General features: G+C 40.2%; 1 long non-coding RNA gene across 2 annotated transcripts in view; it reads left to right on the plus strand.

Moving 5' to 3' along the window:
- Positions 1-12356, plus strand: part of LOC143418402 (uncharacterized) — an 89829-nt gene extending 77473 nt beyond the window's left edge. For both annotated transcript variants that reach the window (XR_013098402.1, XR_013098401.1), the window contains one exon: positions 11951-12356. This is a non-coding gene — a long non-coding RNA (uncharacterized LOC143418402). The remainder of the gene's footprint in view (positions 1-11950) is intronic.
- The last annotated feature ends 419 nt before the right edge of the window (positions 12357-12775 follow it).

The following is a 12775-nucleotide window of genomic DNA, read 5'->3' on the forward strand; positions in this document are numbered from 1 at the left end:
GACTTCTTTAATTGAAGAGTCGTGGCAGGATTAAATTTTATTTTGTCCAGGGGAGCAGCCGGTCCTGGTGAGGATACAAAGGAAATTGATTTTGTGCCCTACATCCTTTCCCACAGCTCCTGGCTTGCGTGTGGATGGCACGGCACTGTGTCATGTCAGGGTGAGCCAGGATGCAATATAGTTCCCTCCGCTTCTTTATCTCTCTGTGTGGAAGGGGGTTTGAGTGAGCATAGTGGGTAGAAAACCACATCTTATTGGCATCCCAACACCTTTTTTTCTCTAATGTCTGTCACAGAAGTCTGTTGCTATCTCTTGAACTGTGTGGTTAAAAGATATGATAAGGAAATTTGGCACCCTGAATTGAGACCATTCCCGGATCTCATTTCACCATGTTTTATGGCTGTGGTTTGAGCAATCTGTGGCCTCTGACTGGTCAAAGTTGAATGTGTTTTTATGAAAATAAGTTTCAGGTGTTAAAAAGTTTACTATTTCCTGGATCACACTGAGCACCATATTACAAAAATTTCTGTCATATTAGGTTTAGCAGTTTAATGAATAAAAGAAAAGAATTGGCAGGAATCTTCATCAGAGCCAGAGGCCTCAGAAAAGTTGGAATTGGATTTCCCTCTGTGATCTAAATACCTATCCAAATGGATATTCTATATTTGCTATGTTTGTTTAACTGCTCCATAGAGAAATTGCATTTCCAGACCTCACTCACACTTAATATGCTTTACAGCTACACTTCATCATCACTCAGCTGTTCTGTCTCAAGTTCAGATGGTCAGAGGATTGGTTTTGAATGTCAGCTATGCCATCCCTCTGAGGAAGCCCTTTTAGACTCATTGAGCCTGAGGGGAAATTGGCTCAAATGCACACCTCAGGGCAAGTTGGCCTGCTCGTAATATCATGTCCAGCAGTCACCTGGGGGAATGTTGACAGGCTAATATGTGCGAAGCTGACCTTTTGGTTATAGTTAAAGGGTGTTTCGTGTGGCCACATGTGGCAAAGTAGGCTGTGCTGTGTCTGTGAAGAGAGGCTGATGTTCTGCACGTTACATTAGTTCATCTGCCTCACTGTCACCTCCTTCACACAGTGTTTGCTTCTTCACAAATGTGTGAAGTACTGACACCCTGCTGAGTGCTAGATGTGCTGCTGTCTGGGAGGAACTTTAAGTGCACCAATAACAGCGATCCAACACGTCCTTGAATGCTGAGATTAGTGGAAAAGTGCTCACAAAGGTTTTGTGTTCAAACACATATTGTGTGCACATTGGTGTACACACGACGGATCTCTGGGGACAACATACTTAGGTACTTTTCTTCAAATCATTGGGAACTGTGAATTAGAAAGTTGTCCATCTCTCACTAGAGGCCCCAGCATCCTTTGAGATTGTTTTCTTTGGGAATAATCTGTGAGCTGTGCTTGAAAAGGACCAATTCACTCAGTCTGGATGCTGTTACAAAAAGTAGAGAAAGGGTAAGTCAAATACAGATAGAAAAAACACACCTTCTCACAAAGGATTTGATTCAAACTAATGCACTAGAGGGTTCATTTGTAACCACATAAATATAACACGGGGCCTTAATAAGGCTTATTTCACTTCCCATATAAAAGTTTGGATTTATGAAAGCAAATTCAAACTGAGAATGTGCGTGTTACTGAAACTCTGACAGATATCAAGTGGTGCACACAGTGAGATGGTGAAATGAAGCCAGACTTATCACAATGCCTCAAGTCACACATTTAATTTCAGTTCAAGTTACTTATTAATCAAATTTTATCAAAAATATTAATGTTTTTGCTTGGGTTAGTGAGCTTTAACTGCTTCCCCTCCTGAAGCAACTGAAGAAGTCAAATCTAAAATCAGTCTCCTTGCTACAGTGGCTTGCAAAAGTATTCGGCCCCCTTGAACTTTTCCACATTTTGTCACATTACAGCCACAAACATGAATAAATTTTTTTGGAATTCCACGTGAAAGGCCAATACAAAGTGGCGTGCACGTGAGAAGTGGAACGAAAATCATACATGATTCCAAACATTTTTTTACAAATAAATAACTGCAAAGTGGGGTGTGTGTAATTATTCAGCCCCCTTTGGTCTGAGTGCAGTCAGTTGCCCATAGACATTGCCTGATGAGTGCTAATGACTAAATAGAGTGCACCTGTGTGTGATCTAATGTCAGTACAAATACAGCTGCTCTGTGACAGCCTCAGAGGTTGTCTAACAGAATATTGGGAGCAACAACACCATGAAGTCCAAAGAACACACCACACAGGTCAGGGATAAAGTTCTTGAGAAATTTAAAGCAGGCTTAGGCTACAAAAAGATTTCCCAAACCTTGAACATCCCACCGAGCACTGTTCAAGCGATCATTCAGAAATGGAAGGAGTATGGCACAACTGTAAACCTACCAAGACAAGGCCGTCCACCTAAACTCACAGGCCGAACTAGGAGAGCGCTGATCAGAAATGCAGCCAAGAGGCCCATGGTGACTCTGGACGAGCTGCAGAGATCTACAGCTCAGGTGGGGGAATCTGTCCATAGGACAACTATCAGTCGTGCACTGCACAAAGTTGGCCTTTATGGAAGAGTGGCAAGAAGAAAGCCATTGTTAACAGAAAACCATAAGAAGTCCCGTTTGCAGTTTGCCACAAGCCATGTGGGGGACACAGCATATATGTGGAAGAAGGTGCTCTGGTCAGATGAGACCAAAATGGAACTTTTTGGCTAAAATGCAAAACGCTATGTGTGGCGGAAAACTAACACTGCACATCACTCTGAACACACCATCCCCACTGTCAAATGTGGTGGTGGCAGCATCATGCTCTGGGGGTGCTTCTCTTCAGCAGGGACAGGGAAGCTGGTAGAGTTGATGGGAAGATGGATGGAGCCAAATACAGGGCAATCTTGGAAGAAAACCTCTTGGAGTCTGCAAAAGACTTGAGACTGGGGCGGAGGTTCACCTTCCAGCAGGACAACGACCCTAAACATAAAGCCAGGGCAACAATGGAATGGTTTAAAACAAAACATATCCATGTGTTAGAATGGCCCAGTCAAAATCCAGATCTAAATCCAATCGAGAATCTGTGGCAAGATCTGAAAACTGCTGTTCACAAACGCTGTCCATCTAATCTGACTGAGCTGGAGCTGTTTTGCAAAGAAGAATGGGCAAGAATGTCAGTCTCTAGATGTGCAAAGCTGGTAGAGTAGCTGATAGTTGTGGAGTACTATTTCTTTTTCCCTTCTAATGCTATGCACATATCACCAAGTACAATGGATTTAATTGTTTAGTTTAAAATGTGGAATCAACGCCAGCAACAGCTGGGTCACATCATTACACTCCATATCTTTATTATGACTCCTGATCTATAACAAAACTCACCTATAAACTCACCTTCATTTGAACTTCCGTCTTTAGTTTCCAAATCATTTGAAAATGGATTGTTGCCATCATTTTGGCAAGTTTTGAATCAATCAACCAGATTGCTGTGGCTGTAAATACGGCAGTGATGCTTGTGGTAATGCTTCATAATGGATGCACTGATGTTGCTGGAGAACTACTACTTCATGAGATTGATTCTTTATGGCTGAATGTGGGCGCATAGAGGGCCTGATATGAGGCTGATCCATGTGCACACATTTCCAGGAAGTAATTAATTGTGATTGGGAGAACTGAAAGATGTTTTAAAGTGTTAATCAGTAAGTTAAATATCAATAATGGGTACTAGGGTACTGTTTTCTTTTTAAGTCAGTAGCACTGACTCAAAGTGTGTCTCGTAAGCTTATTGGTGTCCTAGTTGGTTTCTAGCCAGTTGGCTTACAACTGTTTACAATCTAATTTTCACTGACCATAGTCAACAAGGGAAGCAGCTATTTTGCTGGTAGTGTTACACTACCAGTGATTTATGCAAAGAACACTGCATGCAGGTGTGCGCATGTTTTTTGATTTTTTTGTAATTTAATTATCAGGCTTATCTGTATGTGCACATACACTTTTATTATGTATCCTGTACTCTGTTATTAATTAAGGCCTTGAGTCCTTTCAGTGTACAGCAATATAGATCAGAAGTGCTCTCTTGAGTTTCTCCTTAGAATGAAAAAACACCTTTAAAAAAATCCATTAGCGCTAATATGAATTGATTTTTATTACTTTTTATATTAATGGCATTCAAATCTGATTGAGTAGGGACTTGTTAATGTGAGCTGTAGCACAGCTTTTGAAATATTCTTCTTCAGTTGAAGTTATTTCAACCATCAATCCTACCATAGTCCTAAAGCATAAAATGCCTCCTTGAATAACAACTATTTTCTTTCACATATACAGTTTTTCTTTCATTACCTTTAAGGACAAAATAGAAATCCTAATATATGTTAAAAAAAATGGACCTAAAGATATACATACCAACCTGCAGTTGGTATTAAGCTTTTTTCAAAACATTAAGGGTGTTTTTCAGTAAAAACTATCCTCCAAGCCAGAATGTAAGCAAACCAATTCTACTTTGCAAACTGGCAACTGGTGCAATGACTGCTTGGCTGTGTGTGTGATTAACAGACCAGCTTTATCGTCTTGGTTGCAGGATGTTGCAGAAGAGCTCTGGTCAGTGCTGTCTGATAGGAAAACTATCTCATACTTCTGACAGTGGTTGTTATTTGTTTGACGGGCGTCAGGGGAGAGAGAGAGATTACTTTTAAGAGTCCTCACATCCTGCCAGTAGCAGGAGTGCTGACAGCTGATCCCTCTGTAGGAGTGTGATGCTCCAAAAAGCAGAGGGTGCTAAGATGGCAGTTGTCAGAGAGGTTAGCGGTGGACCGACTTTCCCACCATATGATTATGTTGGTCCCTTTAGCCGTTATCCTTCCACAGCTTCTGTTACCTCAGAGATTAACTCCACCTGTTAATATCCATTCTGGACGATTAGTTCATAATCAAAAAATTGCTGCTGTTATTTCCATTTAAAGTGGACGATATGATAGACTGTTTACTATGGTGTGCACAATGACACAGGTATGTGTTATTACAGAACTAATTAGTGACATGTAAGGGCTGATTTGTTGAGTGGACCTGTGAATAAGACTTTAAAAAAGCCTCATAACCAATATGTAATAAATGAGTGATGTGTAACATCCAATCTATAATATTTAACTCAAAAAAAGTTTTCATTAGATTTAATTAGACATAAAGTCTTGCACTCAGGATAACAAAAATTGTGCCATTATATTTCCATGATAGAGTTAAGTTATATAACATTAATTTCTGATATGATGCCAAAAGTATTAAAGTCAAGATTAGATGAACTGTAGGATTTCACCTGTGATTTTCAGGTAATGTCCCAAACTCTTGGTCCCAGCAGTCATATCTTCAATAAAATTTCCTCAGATTAATGGCATTTTACAGCATTCAGAGCCCCCAATCCTCAAAAAGGAAAAAACAAACAAAAAAACTTCTGCTTTGAGTGTTTTTTTTTTGTAGTAAAACTAAAAAAACAGACACTGCATCATTTTTTTATACATTGGACCATATCTTCCATGGATGGATTAGCAAAAATTATTTAAGCAAGTTAAAAAAAAATCAAAATGCAGATAAATGAGAGATCAAACTTATAGGATAAATAATGTGGAATCTGGAATGAAGAGTAGCTAGTAAGCAAAATCAGGAAAAAATTGTGTTTACTGATAAATAATAAGAATTTCCCCACTTGCATTATCAGATTTTATTGGGCGCTTTGGAAGTAGAATCAAGCTGTGAATACAGCATTTGCATATTTGACTTGATAGCAAATGACTGTGTTTAACACATCTAGCTGCTGTCGAACAGTATGGGCTTTTAGAGCTGCGCTGCTGCCCAACTGATGAATTTAAGTCTGTAGGCTTGGATGTCTACCTACACCGGAGGGACATGTCTGTGTACTAAATGGCTCACTCTGTTAAACAGCCAGTCACTAACTGTGCTGTTTGTTGCTGAGCAGGTAGTGTAAACAATGAGCTGAAGCTCTTTGGAAGGATCTGTAAAGCCTATGGGAGCCTAGGGCACACAACGACAGCAGGTGTGCACTGATTTCGGCTATACTATTTCCATATAAAATAATCATTTAGAGAGAAAGTTAGAAGTGTCGGAATTTCTTTCTTGTTTTTTTTTTTTTTAATCACACAGTAGACAACCTCTGTCTGGGTAACAGACCGTAATCACAACACAACGTATTTGCAGACAGCTCGTTCATGGGTCCAGCTGCTCTCCTCTCTGACACTCACTGAAAAGTGTAGACACACTTCTGCAGTAGGAAACCAATGTTTGCGCTCAAAGGACATTACAGGCAGCTGTGTGTAAAAAAAATAAATAAAATAAAATAAAATTTAATACAGTTTGCCTGCAAATGTACTGTAGCATCATCACCCTAACCCATCTCTGTTTTTGTCCAAACTGACATGATATACCTGAATACAAAAATTTAAAGCCAAATATCTTTCCAACAAGAGAATATCTAAATATGAGCGACTGACCAGCTTTAGTGCATGTTTTTGGTTTGGGTTTTTCAGCATTTTAGCATTCTTGCAGCGAATCACAATCAGATTATTTACAAGTTTGAACCAAAAATGCAAGACACTATAATCACCTTTGCACATATACAGATGCTTCATGCAACATTGTGTCAGTCACCTGGGATAATGTCATTTTTTTTGTGTTATTTTCCTGTTCTATTGTTTCGCCAACAACACTGCTCCTTAACCAGCAGTTAGCAGAGTTTAAAAGGGTGATGGCCTTTCTGTTATTATTAGCTCTAAGGTCAGACTATGTCAGTTTGTGGCAGTCAATGGCAGGCTAGGACAGTTTGTGCCAGGATGTCTGGAGGCTAGAGAGTTCGACAGGAAGAGCCTAGAAGACTGTAAGAAGAGGACAGGTCATCACTGACTCCTACGCAGACACATCAAGAATAGCTGGCTACATTAACTCTGTCCATTAGTGGCTGTCTGTTTGCAGACAGGAAATGACTGATTTGGGCAGATGTGTGGGATTTATTTATATCCTGCCATGTTTGGCTGCTTTGGTTGCTGGTTGCTTGTCAAGCATCATGTCCAGGGTATCTGTGATAGACATGGATAAGCTGGGCGAAATTGTGAGTGCTGTGTAAATGCATTTGATTAACATGTAAATGTGGTTAGTTGCTGTTGTATGTGAGGGTGTGTGAACCAGAAAGACAAAGAGGAACAAAGGATCAGGAACTCATTTGGTTCAGGGCTCTGTTTTTACTGTTTTCCAGCATAAATAATCAACGGAGTGCAAAGCCATGATTGCATTAACAAAGGGACAAAGAGGGGAGATTTTTTCAGATCTAGAAAAAAAAAATCAGTTTCTAATACGCCCTCATAAAAACCAATTATTAGCAGGAGAAAATGAACAAAAACCTGCCACGACAGTTAATTACGTAAACTTAAGTCTTTATTGTGCAGTAACCCTACAATATAGCTCCCATTATTAAAGCTTGAAGTTGGTTTTATTAGAGGGCTGTGGCTGTGAAGATAAAGAGAATACAATGCAAACAAAGAGAACCAACTATTCCCTTTACCCAGACAGCAAAAGTCACAAGCCAAATGTATAAGGTGAAGACTAAAATTCTATTATATGCACTAAAATTGAAATATGCATGTATATTCTATTCATAAGAATAAGTGAGTATTCATGGTCTGGTTAATGGATTTTCATCATTATCGAACAACATTAAGCCACTGACCCAGAGAAAAACGGCTGCTGGTGCCGCCATCATCATCCGTCATCATTTCTGCTACACTGGCAGGGCTATGGCTAAGACTCTCCTCTCTGGGTTCTTGGGGGATGTTGATAACTCCAGGTCCGATAACAGGCACCACACCCGCAGTAAATGTGCTCGGTGTGAGGTCTTGCAGCAAGCTATCAAATACGGTGCATTTCTTGGCTTTTAAAAAAACGCAATGCTTCGCCAGGTGTTACATCAGATTCGAGGTGTTACCTTCTTGTTGCAGACTGCTGAGTTTGCATCTTTTGCTGTGAAGTACAGCCAGACTTTTGACTGCTTCGCCTTGGGCATTTTTAATTTGTAGCTCTGCTCTAAAAGAACGTACGTACCTGGGCCCACCTACTCTCCTTGGAAAGGTAAAATGATTGGCTAGAATCCAAAGTGTATGACATCACAGGAAAAAAGAAGCAACGAAATAAAGCACCGAAATGTGCGCTGCTTTTCGGTCTGGTTACTATCGTTTATGTCTGAACCGGTGCCCATCCCTACTTCTGACTAGTAGCTGAAGTACGCAGGGAAATGATGTTGAATATTCTCTTAAATGCGGCTTTGATCAGCGTAGAATAACATATTTATATTTGGTATTATTTTTATGCATGACACAGCCTCACCTCACCTAATTTATTTACAATCCAAGTGACAAACCCCACTGCAGCTGTCACAGTTATGACCCGTGTTTGTCATCCACATTAGTTCACTTAGGGAGGATGTTAGAGCGGATGATGGGTAAACGTTACATCTGATTTGGCACAGAATGAGACCATGGTGAGTAACTAATATTTATGATTTTAGTATAGACAATTTTACTCAATTTGGGATGTTTTCCTAACCCTTAGTGCGCTATTTTGTACTCATAGCATTTTAAGGATTATTTTGTGCTCAGGTCTTAAGATTGAGGTGGAAACTGCAAATAATGTTCAGTTCAGTGGAAAGATTATTAATCAAATGCATACATGAGTAGATTAAGATATATTTATTCATCCAACTTCAAAGCAGCACCAGATGATATATTGGCTAAGATTTTGTTAAAGAAAAATACATATACAAGATTAACGTTATCTTTAAAAACAAATATGTATTTCATTTATGTTCTGGTTTCAAAATATACTCTAGTGAAAGTTTCATCTGTTCTGCAAAAAAACCCTCAGCAATCATGATTGCATCACGAGTGTTCCTGTGCCTTTCACAGTCTTTCAGGAAAGAAGTGAATATCATGGTTGACAGCAGTCTGAGTCACAGGAATGTTAATGCTACCGATTCCATCACTGGCAATGATGATTCAACACACTTAGTTGAGGTTAAGGGCTCGGAGGCAAAGATTTGTTCAGTCTGGCACTGAAGATCTCAGCATGTGGGTCATGGGGTGTTTTTTTTCCGTGACAGCCACCATGCAGTGATTGAAAGCAAAGCATGCCTGAGTCTAGCCACAATGCCCACCGACATGTTGACATTCTAACCCATACAGTAAGTACTGATTAGTCACACTGACTGCATTGTTACATAATTCAAATCACACACACACACACAGACATATCACAGTATTGTGTTGATAAACTCTGTCCAGAGGTATCCAGACGACAACATTTTCATTTTCTTCGGGGCCACAATTTGCTGTGAACACACACACACACACAGACTCACAAAAAGCAAATGCTATCAGTCACACTTTGCTGTTAATATGATTTCACAGGAATGTTGCCTGATTGACGGAGTAAGCTACAGAGTAAAAAGTCTTTTTGATATCTAGGACAGTGCCCTGGGGTCTCTCTGAGTGATAGGTGACCTACAGACACTGGCTACTGTTTGTGTGAGCATGATCCTTCCCAGTTGCTCTGCTCTAGTTCAGGAACTGGAGATTTGAGAAGACTTAAGTTCCTCCCGGGTACACACACAACACAAGCAGAGCTGAAAAAAACAAGAACCAGATCATGTCAAGGGAGGCAGGAGCCCTGCCTTTGCACTGACCCAAATACTCCAGAATCAGTCGGTTTTCACTCGTCAGATGTGTAGTTAAATGAGAACGGTGTTTGAACATGCAAGGATGTACCGTGTGAACACATAAGTGAAAAAAACACGTTGGCTCGCTAAGGAAGGATGATTGATAGATGTGGATTTTTCCCCCCTGACATTTGGTTTTCTCCAGTTTCAGTGACATTTTTTTTTCTTTTGAACTTAACCACGGAACATAGGAGCATAGTTAGGTTTGGCTCACAAGGAACTAAATCTAGCTTCTGTCTGCTGCCCTTTAATAAATTCCATATTTTAATTGTATTCTCATCATTTGCACCTAACAGCCCCTGCTTTGATGAATAAAATCTAGCATAGCCTTTCAAAAACACTTTGGCACGAGACATATGCTTATAAATATTTATTTTGTCGATGCAGCTGCCATCATTTGACATCATCTTGTTGACACACATATTGGGTTTTTGACCTGATATAAATTTTTGCAGGAGAAATTCAGCCTAATGCAATCATGAACAGTTTTTTTCCCCTTGCCCCATTTCTCGCTCTGTATTGACAAACTATCAAAACGTGATTAAAAAAGAAAAGAAAAGAGATGAGTGCCAGGAGATAGAACCTGTAGAAATATCACAGACTTTTGAAGATATTAGTTATTTCCCTCCCCTGCCTGAGCGTCTCTCTCTCTCTCCCAGTCTTTCTTGCAGTCTTTTGTCTCTCTCCAGAGCCTATATTAACAACCGAGGTGCAATATTCTGACAGCTTTGGTTTAGTTTTGTGCTCAGAGTTGGTGTGAATGGCAGGAGGAGATGTTTACTGAAAAGAATGACAAAGATAATGTCTGTAGCCTGAATTTATAAGCATATTAGTTTTAGATTTTTTTCCCCACCCCTTTGTGCTGCTGCCTTTTTACAGTTATGTCATTTCATCTAGAAGACGCCCTTACCTGTTCTGATTTTTGTAAATAAGGTAAGTGTTGGTCACGGACTAACTGGTCATGCAACACGCAGCACCTGTATAAAAACGGCCAAAGCCGACTGTACTTCCTCAGGAGGCTGAGGTCTTTCAACATCTGCAGGAAGCTCCTGAGGATGTTTTACCAGTCAGTGGTCGCAGGAGTACTTTTCTATGGCGTGGTGTGCTGGGGGAGCAGCACAGCAAAGCAGGACTCATGCAGGCTGGAGAAACTAATCAGGAAGGCTGGCTCTGTGGTGGGCATGAAGCTGGACACTCTGGTGACAGTGGCAGAGAAGAGGACCTTAAAGAAACTGATGGACATTATGAACAATGCATCCTCAATCAGGCAGCAATACATCCTCTGCACACGGTCGTAAACAATCAGAGGAGCCTATTCAGCGACAGGCTGCTTCTCCCAAAGTCAAAAACCAACAGACTTAAAAACTCCTTTGTCCCACAAGCCATCAGACTGTTTAACTCCTCACTGGAGGGGAGAGGGAGGGGAGACAGGGGACAACTGAGCTGTAGGTGCTTTCTACACTGTGCAATATTTGTTTTTTGTTGTCTTTTTTCTTATATTTGACTGTGCAATAATCACTGTGCAATATACTCACTCAAATGAGCAATCCTATTTATCCATATTGTATATTCTGTATCTATATATGTGTATATATGGTGTATTTATGCTTATATCCTTACTCTCATTCCCCTTAATGTATCTGTAACATGCAACTTCTTTCGGTGCTTTGCTACTGGAAACTGAATTTCCCGCAGGAACCCACCCGAGGGATTAATAAAGTTTCATCTAATCTAATCTAATCTAATTTAGGGGAAACATTTACTGGACATGTGCTGCTTCTACAGTGTCAGTCGCTGCAGACCTCCAAACTTCATGTGGCTTTAAGATTAGCTCAAGAACAGTGTATAGAGACCTTCAAGAAGTGGGTTTCCATGTCTGAGCTGCTGCATCCAAGCCTTATATCACCAAGCACAATGCAAAGCATCGGATACAGCTGTGTAAAGCACCCCGCTACTGTTCTCTGGAGTGAAGAATCCCACTTCTCCATCTGGCAATCTGAACGGAGTCTGGGTACTTGTCTGAATACAATGTGCCAAGTGTAAAGTTTAGTGGTGGGGGGATTCTGGTGTGGGGTTTGTTTATAAGGAGTTACGCTTGACCTTACCTTCTAGTGAAAGGAAAACTTAATGCTTCAGCATACCAAGATAAGTTTGGCAATTTTATGCTCTCAATTCTGTAGGAACAGTTTGGGGATGGCGCCTTCCTGTTCCAGCATGACTGCGCACCAGTGCACAAAACAAGGTCCATAAAGACATGGAAGAGCGAGTTTGGTGTGGAAGAGCTTGACTGGCCTGCACTGAGTCCTGACGTCAACCCAACAGAACACCTTTAGGATGAATTAGAGTGGAGACTGTGAGACAGGTCTTCTCGTCTAACATCAGTGTCGGACCTCGTAAATGTGCTTCTGGAAGAATGGTAAAAATTCCCATAAATGCACTCCTAAACTTGCATAAGGTACAGAGATATGATGAAAGTGATTGTAGCTGTAATGTTTTATACTTTGTGATTTTCTTGTGTGGACAAACAGTCCGAATTATCCAGCACTTTGGGATATGTGCTCTAATAAATCTTGATTACAGACTTTGGTCCAGACCCTTTGATCTCCTAAAAGCTGCAAGTCTACCCTGCCAAAGAGATGTGTGTTTTGGTTTGAATTTGTAACAGCGTCAGCAATGTAACTATCACCTTCCTCTAATACCAAAGGTACATGGCTTGAAGACTAAAAATCGCTGTCTTCTATAAGATTGCAGGTCAGTGAAATTCAGTCCTATTTTTTAAACATTGGTAATATATATGTGCAAAATATGGTTATTTTGATGTGTTAGATGTTGTTTAATGATTTTGGTAATAGAATCCACTGAAGATTTCCTGTGGGGTTGTGTAACTTTTGAATATATATTTTATTGGTCCATTTTGCAGTTTCTTGTCCCAGCTCTCTTTATAATAATAATAATAATGGATTGCATTTATATAGCGCTTTTCGGGGCCCTCAAAGCGCTTCACA

The sequence above is a fragment of the Maylandia zebra genome, linkage group LG4, assembly GCF_041146795.1.
Source record: "Maylandia zebra isolate NMK-2024a linkage group LG4, Mzebra_GT3a, whole genome shotgun sequence".
NCBI lineage: Eukaryota > Metazoa > Chordata > Actinopteri > Cichliformes > Cichlidae > Maylandia > Maylandia zebra.